This window comes from Thamnophis elegans, chromosome 4 (assembly GCF_009769535.1).
Source record: "Thamnophis elegans isolate rThaEle1 chromosome 4, rThaEle1.pri, whole genome shotgun sequence".
In the NCBI taxonomy this organism is placed as follows: Eukaryota; Metazoa; Chordata; class Lepidosauria; order Squamata; family Colubridae; genus Thamnophis; species Thamnophis elegans.
This window is the reverse complement of record NC_045544.1, coordinates 72698619-72720197: the sequence shown is the minus strand read 5'-3', so window position 1 is coordinate 72720197 and position 21579 is coordinate 72698619. Positions and strand designations below refer to the sequence as shown.

At 42.7% G+C, this 21579-nt stretch overlaps 1 long non-coding RNA gene across 1 annotated transcript; it reads right to left on the bottom strand.

Annotated features, from left to right (window-relative positions):
• Positions 1-6135: 6135 nt before the first annotated feature.
• On the bottom strand, positions 6136-10690 carry LOC116508370. The gene is made up of 3 exons (XR_004255313.1): positions 10542-10690; positions 7564-7676; positions 6136-6171 (listed from the first exon to the last, which is right to left on the bottom strand). It is a non-coding gene; the product is annotated as an uncharacterized LOC116508370 (long non-coding RNA).
• Positions 10691-21579: the final 10889 nt, after the last annotated feature.

The following is a 21579-nucleotide window of genomic DNA, read 5'->3' as shown; positions in this document are numbered from 1 at the left end:
ACCAAGTACAAAAAGTGGACCACGTGGCGCTATAAATCCTGGTCGTGGCAGGGCATCTGGAAGCCAAGATGGTTCGTATCACCCGGGAGGAGAACCTTGCCTCTTTTAAGATCACCCTCTCAAATACCAGGTGGTCAACTGGAGCCATTGAGGCTCCGGATGGACCAGGACCCCCTGGTGTAGGGAGATCTTCTCCTGTAGGATTCTCCAGGGTTTGACAATGGACAGACTTAAGAGATCCATGAACCAAGGTCTGCGTGGCCAGTATGGGGCGACCATTATTACCTCCACCCCTTCCTTCACTATCTTCCCCAACACCCCTGGAATCAGTGGAAGTGGGGGAAATGCATAAAGCAGACCCAGGGGCCACCTGCTGCATAGGGCACTGCTCCCCTCCCTGAGTCGGGAACAGTGTGAAAAGCCTGGGGAGCTGGGCGTTTTCCAGGGACGCGAAGAGGTCCACCACTGGCCATCCAAATCTCCTGCAAATCTCTTCAAACAGTTCCAGTTCCAGCTGCCACTCCATCTGGTCCACCGTGGCCCTGCTGAGCCAGTCCACTTGGTGATTGGTGTCTCCATATATATGCTCTGCCTTGATGGACAACAGGTGCCTCTCTGTCCAATGGCCCAGGCACTGAGATTCCACCCAGAGAACTGTGGAGTGAATCCCTCCCTGCCTGTTTACATGCACCTTCGTGGCCACGTTGTCCATCAGAAGTAGGACGTGTCTTTGCTCTACAAGGGCCTGAAAGTGTCGAAGGGCCAGAGGAGCTGCATGCAGTTCCAGCCAGTTTATGTTATGTGTAAGATCCAGAGAGGACCAGCGACCCTGGACCAGCTGTGTTCCCAGCAACGGCCCCCAGCCACAAAGGCTCGCGTCCATGGTCAGAGTAAATCTTTCTGGCTCCCTGAACACACACCCTTTGGCTAGTGCTGGGGAAACCCACCATCTTAGAGAGAGTCTCACGTAGGAGGGGTAGTTGAACTTGAAAAGATGAGGTGCTGTGTTTGCTCCTTTGGTATGGGAGCAAGAACCACTGGAGAATTCTAGCATGGAGCCTAGCCCAGGGAACAAGATCTATACATGAAATGAACTTCCCCAACAACTGAAATAAGGTGACTATGGGCACACACCGTTCTCTCTGCACCTGGTTGACCAGTTTCACTAGACTAGCCCTGCAATCCTGGGATAGGAACACCATGCCGGAGGAGGAATCTATGATCGCTCCCAAATGCAACAGTCTGGTAGAAGGTTGCATGTGGCTCTTCTGGAAGTTTATGGAGAACCCATACCTCTGCAGGGTCTCCACTGTCAGGCCTAGATCTTGAAGGGACCGCTCTGGCGACTCCGCCTGGAGGAGGATATCATCTAAATAATGAAGTCTGATGGGAACCATTCTAAGGTGAGCAGCCAGGGCTGCCAGGACCTTCGTGAAGGTCCTGGGAGCCGAAGCAAGGCCGAAGGGAAGAGCCCTATACTGGTAGTGGTTACCAGTGTAGGAAAACCTAAGGAACTTCCTGTGCTCAGGGAGGATAGATACATGAAGTTAAGCCTCCGTCAAATCAATGGAAGTGAAGTAGTCACCTTCCCTGACATCTTCCAGAATGGAACGAAGGGAGGCTATCTTAAACTGTTTGTAAACTAAGTAGCGGTTCAACCTTTTAAGGTCAAGGATCGCCCTCCAACCCCAGAGGACATTGGAACCACAAAGAGGTTGGAATAAAAACCCCTGCCCCGGTCCTCCTGGGGAACCACCTCTACCGCCTGGATCTCCATCAGGTGGTCTATCACTTGGCGCATGAGCTGTCTCTTAAGTGTGCATTTGGAGGACGTAAACGTTCGAAAGGAATTTGGGGGGATGGAAAAGAATTCCAGTCACAGGCCAAACGTTATTATATTGAGGACCCAGAGATCCAAAGTAATATTCTCCCATCAGTTGGCAAACAATGCCAACAGGCCTCCAATGAGAGCTATCCAGACCCGCTCATTTATTCCAGCGGAAGGGGCATTTGCCCCCCCCCAAAAGGGCCATTTACCCTGGGGTTGGAAACCTGACCTATCCCTGTAGGAAGACCTATCCTGCCCCCTGTCCTGACATGGCTGAAAGTTTCTAGGCTGGTAATGATAATCTGTGTCAGTACCCCTATAGGGCGCCCTATGTGTACATGGTGTGTACTTGTGTTCCTGCTTTTTAGTTGTGGCAGGCAAAACCTTATGTTTGTTCTTATCCTCAATGAGCTTTTTCCACGCATATGGGCCGGCCGCCAGCTTCCACTTCGCTTTGGCCTCCACCTGCCAGTTTTGAAGCCACACCATCCGCCTAGCTGAAACAGAGGAAGAAAGAGCCCTGGAGGCAAACTTAGCAGCGTTCAAGGTCGTATCCACAGAAAACTGAGTCACAGCCATGACTTTGCTGATGTCCTGAAGCTGTCTCACATCGTGCGCTGGGACACGCTCCTGCATTTGCTCAAGCCACATCAGCGTGGCATGACTGAAGAAGGAGGCAGAGGAAGCAGCCTTAATCACCCATGTTGCCGCCAGGAAGGTCTTATGCAACACCAGTTCAGTCCTCTTATCTTCTGCCTTCAAGTTGTCAGCCACATCACTTGCCACCATGGGAGTTGGAGAAGCCAGAGCGGCTACAAGAGCGTCCACCTCTGGAACCTGTAATGCCTGGGAGAAATCAGGCACTATATTATAGAACCATCTGTCATTCCCACCAGGGGTGGGGAAAGTACCTGGCTTGGCCCACTGCTTCTGGATGACATCCAGAAACAGTTTCTGTGCAGGGATCTCCTCTTTCTGCACCGCAGGTTCCACAAAGAAATGCTTTTTCTTTGGTGCTGCCTTAGAAGTCGAAGCCTCGGTCCTGGCCTCCTTCTCCTTCTGTTTGTCCTCTTCCATCTCAGTGGCTGCAGTGTTCCTGGCTTTAAATAGCAAGGAATAGAACAAATTAGGAGGAAACAAACTGACAAAGGCAGGGGAATCCAATGCTAAACCTTCATCATCAGAAAGCTCCGTCTCCTTTTGTTCCTCCTCTTCCTGGAGTGAAACCTTGCTCCTCAGCGAAGGAGAGACCTCTCTATGTGTTCTGTCTGGGCAAGCAACTGGATCCTGGATATGTCTGCGCTTGGCCTCCAACAGCTCTGCGTCCGCCTGGTCAGGTGGGCGACCCTGGAGGGCTATGCCATGTGCAATGGCTTGATGAATAAGAGATTGAATGTTATCAGGCAAGTCCTCAAATTCACCAATGTTATGACTGAGCCCAGGCCTGGGAACCAGGCAAGTGCCTGTGTCCTGGTTCAGGAGCAGGCATAATACGTGGAAGTGGATGGTACTCGCCTTCCTCGTCCTCAACCTTCGAAAGTGGGGGTGAGATGGAACTGGCCCTTGGGGGATGCAGAAATCTTTGAAGGAGAAGAGGATGGAGAAAGTGGAGCCCCCTGAGGAGGCGGGGGGACCTCACTGAAGACAGAGGAGCCTTATCTCCACCTCCCTGCCTGGACTTCTCCCAATCCCCTGAACCTCCTTGTCTGGGTGGAGCGTGCTTTACCAGTGGAGGAGGATCCTGGGGGAAACTCTTCCTCTTCTTTGACCTCTTCGAGGGAGCTGCCAAAGTTGCCCCAGAGCTACTTTCACTGAAGGAATCAGCCATGGCACTGTAGCGATCTCTGTGCCCCAAGGCCTCACTCTACCCAGTTCAGGACCAGCACAGTAATCTGTAACTGTTCTCACCGGAGCTGGCACTTGCAATGAGCCTCGTGGTAGTGAAAAAGGACAACAAAATGGCCACAAACCATGTGACCCACCAGATGCTCAAACAAAATGGCCACCACCTCATGGCCACTAACAAAATGGCCACCACCACGAGGGGCCTCCCCAAGATGACCACTCCAGGGCCTCTCCCCAAAAATGGCCACTCCAGGGCCCCATACTCACGAGGGAGAAGCCTTCAGGAAAAACCAGCAGTGCCAGTGAGCAAACGCCCCTGAGAACGTCTGGTTAGCCGTGCAACTCTCCCGTGAGTCCAGTTGGCGTTGCACGCCCTCTTGTTGTCTCTCCGGTTACGCCAGCGTGCCACACAAGCGCTCCCTGCACCAGCAGCCTCGATGTCCGCCCGCTGCAGCCCCTGACAACCAGCAGCAATGCAGGGAAACCTCCCTGGCATCTTATGAGCCTGTAATCGGAATCAAGCCGAGCGGAGCTGCAATAGACTCCGACGGCTGGCACAGCTGGCTGCTTACTTGCAAGGAATCTGGGAATCTCCAGGAGGATCCAACCCGCACAATTCACTATCCTAACACAAACAGGTGGGAAAGAACTTGTGAGCCAATTTCAAACACCTTCCTTCTGCTAATAACATTAAAGATAAGCGAAATAAATAAATAAATGAAAAACTATTCTGAGAAAGAAAACAATTTTCACTCACAGTAAAAAAATTTACATCTCTTTTCGTGCAAGACTGAGTCGAAATTGAATATCAGCAGGGGAAGCTGGAGGCGTGGCTTCAATTCTGACTCAGTCTCTTGGGCAAATAAGGATTGAACAACCCATTCCTGGACCCTCCTGCGCCATCAGCTGGAGAAAAATATGGTAAGTAAATTTAAAGTTGCTTCAGTTCTAAGCCTGTGTTTTGCTGTTATTTTTTGGTATGTAGTATAATATATAGTAAAGTGTCGCCTAACAATTAGAATGGAGAGCTATTCCTATATCAGAAGTTAAATTGGTAGATCCTGGAAGTTTTTCTTGCTAGATGGCTGATCTACATGGCTTCTTTATAAGTCTTTCTTTTACAAAACAGAGATTTTTGCCTAGTTAAACATCAGCTACTCTAACTTATTTTTATTGTAACTTAATTCAGTGCTGCAATTTAAATTTTGCTAAAGGCCATTAGACTTGATAAATGTGACTGCAGTTTATTTCCCTCCTGAAATTTCTGCCAATAAGAACAATTCAAATAGCCATCATTTATAAAATTAATATGGCTACATTAACATTTTGGTTTATTTAAAAAGAAAACAAAGTGTTGCTGGTACAACCCAAAATTTATTAGCGGCACATAAGGTATGCATTATCATAATGTTCAGTCCCATTACTACTAAGCTTTTCATTATAGAATACATTACTAAATGTCAAGATTTGAAGAAGAAGAAAAAAATGCAGAGTATGAGGTCCTTCACTTCCTCTATGTTTAAGTAAGTTTGCTGAATGTTTAAGTAAGTTTGATGAATTACATACGGCAATAAAAAGCCCTTAGCCCACAATTTAATTCAGATGAAGTAGCCATATAGGATCCATGTGTCATGGCCAAACAGAATGAGATTCGGGAGCAGGGGATACAGTGCTTTGGTTCAGAACGTAGCATCTTTGTTCAGCCAAACAGGCAACACTCCTGAATATCTAATTCACCAAATTGCCCCAAAAGCTGTTGTCTCCCATTCAACAGAGGATCACTAAACACAATAAAGGTAAAGGTTCCACACACACATATGTACTAGTCGTTCCAGGCTCTAGAGAGCGGTGCCCATTTCCGTTTCAAAGCCAAAGAACCAGCGACGTCTGAAGACATCTCCGTGGTCATGTGGCCGGCATGGCTAAATGTTGAAGGTGCATGGAACGCTGTTACCTTCCCACCAAAGCGGGCCATATTTTTCTACTTGCATTTTTACATGCTTTCAAACTGCTAGGTTGGCAGAAGCTGGGACAAGTAACGGGAGCTCACTCTGTTATGCAGCACTAGGGATTCAAACCACCAAACTGCCAACTTTCTGATCAACAAGCTCAGCGTTTTAGCCGCTGAGCCATCATGACTCTTTCCAAACACAATAGACATGGCCTAAAAAGAAAACAGGTGTTTACGGAAATTATTAATACCTTGGGTGAAGAGAGCAGAGCTAGATTTTATGGCCTGTAAATTTGAGCTTAAGTGAATATTGTTCATCCTTAAACCAAATTGGTAATCCATGTCTAGCCAGTTTGTTGATTACCTTCCTATAACCTATGAGTCCATATGACTGAATCCATTTCTGAAGGCCATCATAACTCGTAGTCTGTAGAAATTCTTAGTCATCCAGGTCATGGTTGTCCCAAAGGTGCTTTTTCAGGAGGCAACTGTACTTGTTTTTTCTTTTGAAGATGTTTTGCTTCTCATCCCAGAAGCTTCTTCAGCTCTGACAGGATAGTGGGGAATGAAAGGATTCAGGAGTGGGTTTCAAAAATTTCAACAATAGATTCTCTGCCCAGTTGCTGGGTGGGCATGGCCATAGTGGGTGTGGCCTAGTGGGCCTCCTGCACCATGGCAAGAGAGCATTTTTGGCTTCCCCGGAGTCCAGAGGCTTTCCATGAGCCTCTGGGAGAGTGGAAATTGCCTCCCCTGGGCTCCAGAGGCCCTTTGGAGACCGGAAATGGGCCCATTTTTGCCCTTCTGAAATTTCCAGGAGGCCCATTTTTCCCCCTTCCCGAGCCTCCACACCAGGGGTGGGTTCATACCAGTTCTAACCTCTTCTATAGAAGAGGTTCCACAAATCTACCATGCCATTTAGAACCGGTTCCAGCTCCCTTCCCTCACCCGTCTGCATCATGCTTGCCCCACCCGCCACTCAATGATTGGCTGGCTCACCAATTGCTTCGCCCACCTCTAAGAGTCCTATCTAAACCTTAAAATCTTAAAGCTGTCAAGTTTGAACACCCCTGGTTTTTTTCTAAAGGGTTAGGGGTGCAAGGGTCTTGTAACTTGACAGCTTTAAGACTTGCACACTTCAATGCTCAGTTCCTGAGCCAACATGACTGGAGAAGGAATTCTGGGAGTTGAAGTCCACAAGTCTTAAAGCTGTCAAGTTTGAACGCCCCTGGAGGTTTTTTTCTAAAGGGTTAGGGTGCAAAGGGTCTTGTAACTTGACAGCTTGCGTGCTTCAAATGCCAGAGTTTCTGAGCCTACATTTTGGTTGCTAAGCAAGCACGGTGTTAAGTGAGTTTCACCACATTTTACAAGTTGGCCATGCCCACCCAGTCACGTGACTGCCAAGCCATGCCTACATGGTCACATGGCCAGCAAGCCACTCCCACAAAGCAGGCCACATCTACAGAAGAGGTTCTAAAAAATTTTGAAACCCACCAGAGCTCCGCACAGGTCCTGCACTTACCTCACATCCAAAACTGGCCGTATGGAGACTCTGGGAGGGGTGGGGTGAAAGAGGCGGGATGGGGTGGGCAGGGCCAGCCAAGGGTGGGATTTGGAGGTTTTCGAAACCAGACATAACGTTAGCTACTGATTCGCCCAATCTTGGGTGAACCTGTAGCAACTCAGCCCTGTTTATATTCCTTCATAACTGATGTTCCTTTGCCCAGGCAGAGAATAGAATAAAACAGCAATGGATAATACTAAACTATGATGGAGTGATTACCTGTTTCTAGCATATGTTTTCAAATATTTATTGTATTCACTATTACTGCTTTGCATTTACCAAGATTTTTTGATCAAACTAAATTACATGTTCATGTGAATAAGAATCTTTTTGATTAACCCAGTTTAAGCAAACAAGTATATAGCCCACAATACTTACTCACTGAAGCAATTTCGGGCAGTACACCAGGACACAAAGAATATGCATAATATTCTTACATTAGAATCTCTCTCAATGTGTGGGGAGATTCTGGTTTTTTGTTTTTGAGGACCCTGAAAGAAAGAAAATGGAATAATAAAGGAAAATGGGAGAATGACAGAAAAGAGACAACATTGAGGGGGGAAAGTATGTGAATTTGAAAAGGATGCTTGTATTATCTCTCAATACCATCTTTCTTTAGATTTGATTAACAGCTATTTTCTTACTTGTACTTTATAAGTAATGAGAAGCATATTTGAAATTAATTTTATCTTGTCTGGGTTGTTGTAGAATTTGAACTGGGACTAGGCAGTGTATGGGAAAGGTATTTAATGTTCCTTCACCCACCACTCTCCTGATGGGAGCTTTTCTGCCAAAGTTGCTATTTTGAGTATGAAGGAAAAGTGCCAAAAATGTCAGTGGCTATCACCATCCTGGAATAAACATGAAGATATAGGATGGAAACCAATTACACATTTCCCTTATTTTCACTTTGGCTGTATTTGATGTTTGATCTATACATATACCACAGCAAGTTACAGTAACAATGGAATAAGACAAAAAAAGGGTTTTAAAAAAATGCGCCCTCCCAACTATTAGACTTATAAAATCCACTCATCCTTAGATCAGCAGAAATCTATATCAGCATGAAATTGACTGTCCTCCTTGCTTATTCTTTCCTGTCTTTGCTGTTTTTCTTTTACATTTGTGCAATCATCTGCCTCTCTTTCATATACATGTTTTATAGCTGCAAAGATCAGAATGATGCAAGGAATTTTTTCCCTGTGACACTATAGAGCCACAAAAGTTGGACTGTGAAGAAGCATGATATAAAGAATATTGACACCTTTGGTGTTGGACAAAATATGTGAGGATACAATGGACAGCCAAGAAAAGAAATGGATCATTGAACAAATCATCCCAGAGTTCTCACTTGAGGCACACAGGACCAGGCTCAAATTATCTTACTTTGGATACATTATGCAAAGATAGTTTATCTGGAGAAAGTTCTAATCTTTCTCTCTGGGAAAGTGGAAGGAAAGAGAAGAAGAGGACAATTAGCAGCAAGGTGGATGTTATAGGTAAAGTAAAGGTTCCCCTCACACCAGGGGTAGGTTTCAACCGGTTCGCGGCGGTCCCTGCGAACCGGTTGGTCGGCGAACCCGGAAGTAAGTAACTTCCGGGAACAGCGAAGGGCGCACACGCCCGCCCGCGCTCCTTACCCGGTTTTGATGAGTTCTGAGCTTCCACACATGCACAGGACGCATACAGCGCCTGCGCGATCCTCCAGGAGCAGCTGGAGCATCGCACAGATGCTAGTATGCATGCATGCGCCGCACGCATGCACGTGCGCGTTGTGTGTGTGCACGAGGACACCGCCGGCCCCGTTCCAACCAAACCGGTTGGAACGGGGTGATAAACCCATCCCTGCCTCACACATATATGCTAGTCGTTCCCAACTCTAGGGGGTGGTGATCATCTCCATTTCAAAACCAATGATCCAACTCTGTCCGAAGATGTCTCTGTGGTTATGTGGCCAGCATGACTAAAATCTGAAGGCGCATGGAACGCTGTTACCTTCCCACCAAAGGTGGTTCCTATTTTTCTACTTGCATTCTTTACGTGCTTTTGAACTGCTAGGTTGGCAGAACTGGGACAAGTAACGGGAGCTCACTCCGTAAGCACTAGGGATTTGAACTGCTGAATTGCTGACCTTCTGATTGACAAACTCAGAGTCTTAGCCACTGAGCTACCTATGTTATAGGTAGCCCTAACTTAATAACAACCCTCTCTTAACTAGGCAGTCATGAGATGGTGCAACAGCCAAAACTTTAAATACCAAAGCACCACTCATTCAACCGCATTGCAACTTCAAATGGTCAGTTGGTAAGCAAGGAGTACTTATACATAGGCAGTACATGTAATGTAAAACATGAGGGACCAGTTTAGGGACAGATTGTGATGGGGAAAAATCTATTTGTGTGATTGCTAAGAATCTATAGTGACTTGATTGCACACATTAGCACACTTTAGGGCAGTTCTTTGATGGAGCGTAATGAGGAAACTATTGCATTAATACATGATGCTAAGGATGACTTACAATAGGTTGGGACATGGCAGAAACCAAAAATGCTACTAGGCTATGATAGTAAAATTGCTATTAGGCTATGTTAGTAGCATTTGCATCTATCTAAGATGTAGGTTAGATAGATGCAAAACTGAAACCACTTCAAACTGTAGAAAGAAAATTAGATGTTTCAATTAATCCTTGTATAATTATAATGTTGCATGTGAACTGCCCAGAGGTGCTTAAGATTGGGAAGCCATATGAACCTTTGAAATAAATGAGTGAGCAAATATGGTTTCCATTTCAAATTAAATTTGCCTAACCATAGGATGTAACATCCAAAATCATACTTAAATTATGATTAAAGCAGAATATATATCTGTATAGAGATTCTCAGTCATCTAGGTCATGGTTTTCCCCAAGGTGCTTTTTTCAAAAGTCAATTGGACTTTCTTGTTTTACTTTAAAGACATTTCGCTTCTCATCCAAGAAGCTTCTTCAGCTCTGACAGGATAGTGGGGAATGGAAGGAATATAAATCCTTCCATTCCCCACTATCCTGTCGGAGCTGAAGAAGCTTCTTGGATGAGAAGCTAAACATCTGCAAAGTAAAAACAAGAAAGTCCAGTTGCCTCCTGAAAAAAAGCACCTTTGGGACTATATATGGATAACTTTCCCACATTGCAACCAAAAGCTATTTTACTTTTCTGTGTAAATGGCTAAAAATGAAGGCGGCTTAAGATATCTCTTTTGAGCATTCAATCCGTTCTTCTGCTTTAACCATAATGGTTGGCTGAGACAATGCTGTTGAATATTTCTTTTTCTTTAGACTCCCTACCCATGCTGGGAAAGCAAACACCATTTTTCTTTACCTGTTTTTCCCTGTGGTTTCCACCGATCAAACTTTGTACATGCCCCACTGCTGCTGGCTTCTGTTCATGCTTGACATGTTCCCTTCTTAGTTTGTCCACTTGTGGTTTAGTTAGAAGGAAACCATTCCTTGTATCACCCTTTTAGCTGAGACCTGTTAAAGAGAAATTCTAGTGTTTCATCAGTTCTACAATCCAAAAGGGATCTGCTACTAGGACTGCGACCAGTGACTGGAGAGGAAGGGAAGTTTCCTGCCACGATGCACATTAATGAATTGGAGAGGGTGGCCTACAATGGAATTAAGCAGAAAAATCTAACTGGACAGGCACAAGCTGATAAACACTGATTTTGAGTCATCTTATGAAAAGACATAAGCCTCAGACTGAAAATCAATCTTGTCACTCAGATGTTACATCTTTTCTATCCTGCTCTACGGAGTAGAGAGTTGGTCTCTGACAGAAAACCACTTGAAGAAACTAGAAGCATTTGAAATGTGGATTTACAGACGGCTATTAGGTATAAACTGGATTAATAAAATCACAAATAAGGAGGTGATAAGCCACCTGGGAAAGCCAAGGGAAATCATCAAAGCCATTAAAGAGTTAAAGTTGGAATATTTTGGACATGTGATGCGACACCCAGAAAAATACAGCATCTTTCACTTAATCCGCCAGGAAAAGATTGAAGGCAAATGAGATCTAGGCAGAAGAAGAACATCATGGCTTCAAAACCTAAGGAACTGGTTTGGACAAAACTCAGCAGCACTTTTTTGTGTGGCTGTTGACAAAAATAGGATTGCCAACATAATCACTAACATCCGATGATGGATATAGCATAAGAAGAAGAATAAAAAGACAGACAGAAGATGCCTTTTCAATGGACTGTGGATCAGGAAAGCTCTGAATTCATGTCCTTGAGAAACTGTTAGTTACTTTTAAACTTTAAATCTCAGCAATATATCTCCCGAGTTCTTAACTACAGTTCAAATACAGGTAGTTCTCTACTTACAACAATTCATTTAGTCATCATTCAAAGTTACAACGGCACTGAAAAAAGTGACTCTTGATCGTTTATCACACTTTATGACCAATGCAGCATCCCGGGGGTGATGTGATTAAAATTCAGGCGCTTGGCACTGAGTCATATTTATGACGGTTGACCTGTCCTTGTCGTGAGATCTCCTTTGGTGACCTTCTGAAAAGCAAAGTCAGTGGGGAAGCCACATTCGCTTAACAACCGTGTTACTAACTTAACAGCTGCAATGATTCACTTAACAACAGTGGCAAGGAAGGTCGTAAAAGGGGTAACATTCACTTCATAAATGTTTCACTTAGCAACAGAAATTTTATGCTCAATTGTGGTCTTAAGTCGAGGACTACCTATATATGTAATATTGGTTCTGTCTGTGGAGATTCAAACTAATTTTCAGGTGAGCATTCTTCCAGGGGAAATGAAAAAGAAAGATAAAACAAATCTTTGTACTAAAAACCAGCCTAGCAAGATGCAATCATGTACATTTATGTTCCTATTCAAGGTGACATCATCTTCTAATTTCAGTAGCGGAAGTGGATTCTACTGTTTTCAAATTTGTCCATCTAATTAGCCCTCATCATCTTCTGTATATTAGTTTTCCTCAAACTTCTGCCCTTCACACTGAGAAAGAGTGTGACTGAAAAATGCTGAGCTTCTGAATGATATCCAACATGAATGAATGAATGAATGAATGAATGAATGAATGAATGAATGAATGAATGAATAGAGGTTTTGTCCCCAAGAAATTTACAAACTTTTGTCACTGATTTGTCTCTGGTTCAATATTATTTTTCTGCAGTTCAAAGGTCCCCGTTTCTTTTAGTCACAAGAATTTAGCTACTTTAATACTAATGACATTATTTTCATTAATAATGACAAGGAATGAACAACCCCCACCCCAATGATTTGTGAGCAGGTAGCAGCAAACTATGTTTTACATCTGCCTCACCATAATTTTAATAGTAACGAAGTACTCATGAATGCATTAAATTTCTGTAAAAAAAATGGACAACTGGTTTCCATTCCTTAAAAAAGGATAAGTACTTTAACTTCTGATCCACGTCTTGCTCACAAATATGTCCATGCTCTGGAGGACCAATGGTAGATTTTTCCAAGGAGAAAAAATGCCCCCATTTAAATATAATTGAAAAAACAAGCATTCCAAAGCACTTACTTATCCATGTCTATGAAATCTAAAGTGAAATTTGTTTTAATCAGCTGTTCTAATTTCCAGATTCTAGAGTTGTATCCAGACAAGTGAAAGAGTGACAAATTATAGATTTATAAGATTTTCGAACCAAAATGGATAAAAACTTTCTCAGGAGACCCTTTATGTATGTATATTTAATTAGCTTTCCAATCATAATTTCCTAATATCTGTCCTATTGTCTTTTGTGACAAATACAGAGTTCCAAAACACCAAATCTTTTCTCACAATTTCTCACAATAGGGGTCTGAAGACTTAAAACATATGAAGAATGGTTGCAGGAATTGGGTATGTCTAGTTTAATGAAAAGCAAGGGTGACATGATAGCAACTTGCCTTCAGAACCTGTGGGTGCTCCAACACTGGAAGTTTTTAAGAAGAGATGGGACAACATTTAATACAATACAATACAATAGCAGAGTTGGAAGGGACCTTGGAGGTCTTCTAGTCCAAGCCCCTGCCTGGGCAGGAAACCCTATACTTCTGAATCAAATTGTTCCACTGATTAATTGTTCTAACTGTCAGGAAATTTCCCCTCAGTTCTAAGTTGCTTCTCTCCTTGATTAGTTTCCACCCATTGTTTATTGTTCTACCCTCAGGTGCCTTGAAGAATAGTTTGACTCCCTCTTCTTTTTGGCAACTCCTGAGTTGGAACACTGCTATCATGTCTCTCCCAGTCTTTCTTTTCATTAAACTAGACATACCCAGTTCCTGAAACCGTACTTCATATGTTTTAGTCTCCAGTCCCCTAATGGTCTTTGTTGCTCTTCTCTGCACTCTTTCTAGAGTCTCCACATCTTTTCTACATCGTGGTGACCAAAACTGAATGCAGTATTCCAAGTGCGGCCTTACCAAGGCATTATAAAGTTAAAGTGACCAGACGTCCCGCTTTTGGCGGGGCAGTCCCGATTTTGCACAATTTGTCCCGCGTCCCACAGCATTTTTAAAAAGTCCCATTTTTTTGGCACATCGCAGCTCACTCGCTTGCTTCCCCGCCCATCCGCACTAAGCCAGCCCAGCCTTCCGCTTGGCTTGGAGTCCAGCCAATCAGTGAGCGGGCTGGAGGCGAAGCGTTTAAATTTAAAAGCTTCATGCTTGACCTCCATTTGAAAACTCCCTTCACCTTCCAGGAGCTTGCTGCTTCTTCCTCAGGTGAGCAACTAAACCCCAGCGGTGGGACTCGGGAGGCTTCGGGTGGGTGGCGGCGGCCCAGCTTTTGCAAGGGAAGACCTTCAGGCAGGCCTTCCCTAGTGAAGGCCTTTCCTAGCGAAAGCCACGGGCTGGCAGTAGCCACGACGGCCTAGCTTTCGCAAGGGAAGGCCTTTTTTATTAAAATAAACCAAACGCGATTACATGGTAAAATGTGAGAAATGTAATGGTGAATTTTCTATTTCTCACAGCAGGAAGAATGATATTTCAAAGCACTTGGAGACACAGAAACATAAAAGATATTTAAATACTGCTGCATCTTCCTCCAAAATACAGGATTTTTTTCGGAAAACAACTTATGGAGATGAAGAAAAGAAATTAGCAGAAGGACTTATATCTTTTCATGCTATTAATCACAATCATTCCTTCAGATTTATGGACTGTACATCACAAGTTGTCAAAAAGTTATTCAACAAAAAATTTGCCTGTGCTAGAACAAAATCCGAGGCAATTGTGTGTAATGTGCTTTCCCCATAAGCATTTTCAGAATTAAACAAAAATCTAGAAAAAATTAATTTTATATCCATATATTCTGACGCATCTAATCATAAGGATATAAAGTTATTTCCAACCATTATTAGATTTTTTTTTATTCAGAAACTGGAATAAAAATTAGAATTTTAGATTTTATTTCTTTGCCCGGTGAAACTTCTGAAATAATTTTCAGTTCCATTATTAATATTTTGGAAAAAAAACAATTTTAAACATAAAATGATTGCATATTGTGCAGACAACACGAACGCAAATTTTGGAGAAAAAGCGAGAAAAGGTACAAATAATATTTTTTATAAATTAAACAAAACCTTAATCAAACATTATTGGTGTTGGTTGTGCAGCACACATAATACATAACGCCATTCAAACAGCTGCTGACTTGTTGCCCGTAGATGTGAAAAATATTATTATTAAAATATATTCTTATTTCTATATATACACTGTGCGCGTTGAAATGCTTAAAGAAGTTTGTGAAACTGCGGAAGTCGAATATCACAAAATACTTGGATACAGTAAAACGCGCTGGTTAGCTCTTTTTCCAGCTGTCAAAAGAATTTTGAAAATATACGATCCTTTGAAATCCTACTTTCTATCACAGGATAAATGTCCTAGAATTTTAGAAGAGTTTTTTGAAAAAGAATCTTCAAAAATTTGGCTAGTTTGTACACAATCAAGCAGCTCTTTTTCAAAATGCTATAAAACTTACTGAAGGTGACAAAATTTTGGTAATCGAAGTAGCAAATGAAGTTAATAATTTAAAATTTCAGTATCAAGAGCGGTTAGAAAATAATTTTCTTCCGTTAACTATCTGTAATAGTATAAGCCAGCTAGAAGAACAAGGTGCAATAAATCATGCAGATATCATGAATCACGTTAAAAAGTTCTATTGTAACTCCATAGATTATTTAGAAGAGTGGACGGTACATTACAATGATATTGAACATTTTCATTGGGTTGCATTAAAACAAGAACTTAATTGAAATGATGTGCAAAAATCATTCGATCATATTACTCAAAATTTCCCTTATAGTAATATTTCTGAAAATGATCTTTTTAATGAGGTATCATTATTAAAAATATATATTGATAAGGAAAAGTTAAATCTTGGGCATCAGCAAAAATCACAATAGAGAACAAATGGTTAGAAATATTTCATCATTTTAAAACAAACCATGTTCCATACAATAATGCACTAAAAATTGTGGAATACGCGCTGTCCTTACCAGGAACTAATGCTGCGACTGAACGTGTTTTTTTTATGGTAAATAAAGTGTGGACATCAGAAAAATCACAATTAAGTGTTGAGACTTTGAAAGCCATTTTATGTGTGAAATATAATTTAACAAATTCTTGTGAAAAATTTCATGACCTTTTAAACAACGACAGCAATCTACTAAAAAAAATTCACTCAAATGTGAAATATGCCAAAGAATAAAATAATAATGTTTTTAATGTTTATATTTGTAAATTGTTTATATTTAATGTTATATTTGTAAATTGTACTTACGTTGATATTAAAAAATATATATTACAATATTATTTTTGCATTCTATGAAAATTTTTGTTGCTCCATATAGACTAAATTTTTAATCAAGAAACCCCCCCCCCCCCCCGGGTCAATGGTGTCCCTCTTTACCAATGTTAAAATCTGGTCACCTTATATAAAGTGGTATTAACACTTCACGTGATCTTGATTCTATCCCTCTGTTTATGTAGCCTAGAACTGTGTTGGCTTTTTTGGCAGCTGCTGCATAGTGCTGGCTCTTATTTAAATGGCTGTCCACTAGGACTCCAAGATCCCTCTCACTGTTACTACTATTGAACAAGGTACCACCTATATTGTACCTGTGCATTTCGTTTTTCTTGCCTAAATGTAGAACCTTACTCTTTTCACCATTGAATTTCATTTTATTAGATAGTGGCCAATGTTCAAGTTTGTCAAGATCCTTCTGTATCTTAAGCCTATCTTCTGGAGTGTGTTATGCCTGACTGCCCCTATTTTCTTGCCACTTGTATGATTCATGCACATGGTATGGCACTCACTATTAAATGCTTGGTTTTGCTTGACAGCAGGAGTGATAATCTTACTCACACAAACATCTATGTTACATGCACTGATAACCCTATGAGTTTTAGATTGCTGGGGACAGAAATGTTCTGTATCAATTAATTCTCTGTCCCCGCTGTTCAGTTTAAATGTTTATCCAGAAAATCTGTGAATTTAATGCCAAGTAACTCAGTCCCTTTCTTGGACGGGTGCAAATCATCTCTTTTGTATAGTTTTTCATTGGACCAACTGTAGGCATCATGACTAATAAAACCAAAGCCTTTCCTCTGCTACATGCTAGTCCTTCCCTTTTTGTTCTTTATATACTGGCAAAATCTCTGAAAAGATAAGCCTACAACCTACACTTCTAAGTTCATACCCCAAGCTCTGGAAATCATTCTTCACAGAAATACATCTTTTTGGGACAGATCATTTGTGCCAAGATGTATTAATAGCACCAACATCACAGTCCTTACTTGCATTCTTGACTATCTTAAGAATATGCCTCTTGTCTCTGCTGGCAGTAGCTCATGGCAGACACCTGACCTCTTTTAAAACCTCCATTTGTCTGAAATGGTATAGGCCAGGGTTTACTGCTTGAGCTGAGATTGGACCAGAAGTCCTCCAAGGTCTAATTATGATTGATATATTTCAGAGAGAAAGCACAACTATAGAAAAGGCATACCTCGTTAGATGGCAGTCCTTAATAAATGGGATTAGAGCATGTTTTTCCTGCCTAACCTAAACTAACAGATAGAACAATGAAGTGTTTCAAATACCCTGGACTCATGCCATGTAGGGATTTAAAGTAGCATTTTGAATTATATCAGGAAGCAAACTGAAAGCCAGAGCAACTCATGGAGCAAAAATGTTACATGGATATAGCAAGAAATGCCCATAATTCCCTGGGGCATTGGATTCTGGACCAATTGAAGCTTCTGGGTGTTCTTCAAAAGCAGCCCTAAATACAGCATAGTGCAGTAATTCATTCAAGAATGACCAAAGCTCAAGTGACTGAATGCAGTGCTCAAGACTGAGGAAGGGGCCCAAAGGCCCCTTGGCCAGTTTTGCCACCTGCTCTTTTAATAGGAGCTATGAGTCCAAGAGCATTCCCAAACTAAACACCACTTCTAGCTGGGCTGATGCAATTCCATCCAGAATTAAAGATGAGATATCACTGGATTTAGGAAGTTTTAACATCTAAAGTCACTCCATCTGTTAGGGTTGAGTTGAAGCCCATTCATCTCTATCCAGGTCTCACAGCTTCCAGGCACTGACATTGAGCATCAATGGCACCAGTTGACCAGCCAGGGCCAGAGATGCACTATTGGGTATCATCCAGGGACGTGCACTCACTAGAGGCAAGGGAGGTGGGGCCTCACCAGTCTCCTCAGGAAAGGAAGGAATTTAAAATTTTTTTATATATATAATTAAGACGAAGCTAGTTGCTACCAGACTTCAACTCACAGGGATTTGGAGTGTGCATAGTGTTTAAGTATAGGAGGAGGCCAGAGAATTTGGGGCCTCCTTTGAATAAGGATTTTTTTTTGCCTTTTAAGGGTTAACCAAGGGTTAAAAGCAAAAAAATTAGTATGCAAATGAGGCCCATAGTTCTCGGGCCTCTTCCTGCAGAGGGCACGTGGTGTTACATTGTAACAGCTAAGGCAAAGCGCCCATCAACGTGAGTAATGTTGAGTTGGCCATGCTCACATGGCCACATGACCATCGAGCCACATCTACCCAGCTGGTCATTAGGACAATGAACCGGTTGTTAAATTATTTGAATTCTACTACTGGTATCATCACCCTATGCCATCAAATGACTTCATCCAGAACTTCCATATAGATGTCAAAAATGAGTGGAGTGAGAATTGAATCTGGAGGCACCCCACCTAAGAGTCATAGACCATGGTATCAAAAGTAACAGGGAGATCAAGGAGAGATTGAATAGACACATTTCCCCATCCTGCTGCCTCTGAAAGTTATCCACAAGTGCAGCTAATCTGTTTCAGTCCCACATCCTGGCCTGGACGCATTTGGAAGAGGAACAGACAATCCTTTCTGGGCCCTATAAAGCTGCAAGGCAATCATATTCTCACTAGTCTTTCCTAAAAAGAGAAGTGGGATACAGGATGATATTTATCTAAAGCTAAATCTAGGGATGGTTTCCGGGGAAAAGGGTTATTCTGCCTCCTTAAGGAATAACACAAGAATGCATTCATCATCACCCAGATCTAACTACATATCATCTCATGGGCAGCTCTGGGCAGCCCTGGGCAGCCAGAACAGTCCAGGAGAACTCTGCAGGACCATCTTGATCTGGCCAGCTCAGCATAGCCAGCTTGCCAACTCCAAGTCACCTCTGCCAACTCACCACTGCCAAGATGTCACAGGACAACTCAGCATGATCAATTTGCCTTGGGGATAACTCATCATAGCAGCTGGACGGAAGGGCATGTGTGTGAGCAAGCAGATGGGTAGAGCATAGAGTGCAATGGCAGCAGCTGGGGGCTTCCCATTTTCACACTCCCTGCTGCCATTGCACTGAGCTCCAGGCCATTCAGAGTTCAGTCTGCTTGATAGTTGTGGCCCATCACTGCTATGGGCTGCTCCATGGCAACAGCAGTGTTTGGGTCATTCAGGGGTGGTGGTGGTGGTGGGCAGATCAGGAAGCAGAGAGAGGGCAGAGGCCGGGCGCATCCCATTATCACACACACCATATTACTGCTGCTCCTGTGCCAACTCTATAGGAGCTTGGCATGGGAGCAGTGGCAGCAATGGCAGAGGGTGCGAAAATTAAATGTGCCTAGTTGCTGTCAGCTCCTGACCACCTGCTGTGCCCACTGCTGCCACGCCCGAGTGGCCCAAACACTACTGCCACTGCCAAACAGCCTGAATTCTGAATGATCAAAGCTTGGCATAGTGGTGGCATGGTGGCATGTGTGTGTGAAAATGGAAGCCCCCGGCCACCACCACTGCTGCTGTGCACTCTGCCGACCCAGCTCTCCCACCGGCTGCCCGGAGCAAATTGTTATTCTGGCAGAATTGGCCATGTTGAGTTGTTCTGTGATGACTTGGTGGTAGTGAATTGGCAGAGACGGCTAAGTAGTGGCAAGCTGGTCGCACTGAGCTGGTCAAGCAGAGTTGTCCCATTCAGAGCCAGAAGAGACATACATCCAACACTGAGGTGGAGGAACTTAGATTTAACCAAAACATCTTGTCCACCTTCAAAAGCATGGTGGACAGAACCTTTTAAAATAGGCCATTACAAAAACTACATTCCCAGGTGCTCTAATGGCAACACTTCTCTATCAACTCTTTAGTTTTTCCACAACACCTGTAATGTTCACATGGTTAAAAGTTTAGGACGAAGTGTGGCCCTGATTTCTCAGAAAACCCTTTCTATGCTGTGATACACGCAGGTTTTTTTGTGTGTGTGTGTGTATGTGTGTATATATATATATGTATGTATGTATGTATGTATGTATGTATGTATGTTAGTTATATTTGTGCTGATAAATAAATAAAGGGAGACATATATGTGTGTGTGTGTGTGTGTGTGTGTGTGTGTGTGTGTGTTTGATTATTCGGGTTTTCTCCTATGTAAAAATAGAATAACCAAAGACCTACATACTAACACCCGCGAAACCCTCAGAAAACAAATATACATACATACATACATACATACATACATACATACATACATACATACTTACATACACACACACACACAAACACACACACACATTTGTGCTCATTACATTAAACTTAACATAGAAATGTGGGTATTTAGAGCTCTCACAGTCATCCCTTACAGACACCATCCCTTAGTTTTTAAACCAGCTGAAAAAAATGCTGACATTATGCACTGACTCCGTTGTTTAGCACTATACTGTAACAGAAACTGATCTGGTGCTGCTTTTACAAACCTTTTCAGGGCCAAGATCAAGAGAGAGAGATTGGTTGGATGTACCTAGCTTTGTTTTCCCATCTTCTGACAGGGGAAGCAAAGTTGAGCACATGTTGGGCAAACGTAGGCAAATGCTTAGAACAATGGGTACTGGTATACTGCCAGGTTTTTTTTTATTTTAATCTATATATTTTTATTTTAAACTGCTAACATTAATGGTTTTCAAATAATCAAGCAACAGTAAAGTACATAAAAGGGTCTATCCTTCCATAATAGGTTTCCACACTGAGGATTAAACTATAACCAAATTTGTTTCCTCTGTGATTGCTGAGGAACATTATATTGTGATCTGGGGTGGGTTCTGGCAAGCACTACTGCTGGTTTGCTCATGGCCGCGCGGTGCCCAAGCAAACTTGATGCGCGCTGCGTGTGCATGTGCAATGCAATAAAAAATGTTTTGCACATGCATAGAAGCAAAAAACAAGATGGTGGCACCTATGGCGCCACCAGAAAAACTGATTCAGAGGCGTGGCAGCCATGGGTCGCTGCCGGTTCCAGAGACCCAGGCCACCAAACCAATACCGAACCGGTATGAACCCACCACTAATTGTGATGGCTATTTCTGACTACAAGGACAACCTACTCTGCATTCTTTTTTCAAGCTTGCTAGTGGAAGAAGAGTCCATTTTGGTGGGAGGAACTGGACACTGAATTGTCATTGGTGGAATGAAAACACAACAAAGCAGTTGAGGCATAACCGGTAGAAAGGCATTACCACAGAGGGGAATGGGACAACTTGCCACAGCCTACTCACTGCAGTACAATGCACCATGGCCATCTCGCTATGGGACAACTAGCTGCGGGACAATGCAACAATTCTATTTAATTATTTAAAATAAATAAATAATATTTTAATTAAAGCCATTCACATTTTGTTCTGTTCCTCCTTTTGCATCCTTTCTTTAATGATTCTATTCCACCATTTCTTCGATATTAGTGTAACTCTTGTCCCACAATGAGTTGTCCTGTGGCAAGTTGGCTGCGGCAAGTTGTTCTGCAGCAAGTGGTCTGAGGTGATTAGCCGTGGTGAGTTGGCTGTAATGAGTTGGTCATGGTGAGTTGGCCATGGTGATTTGGCCAT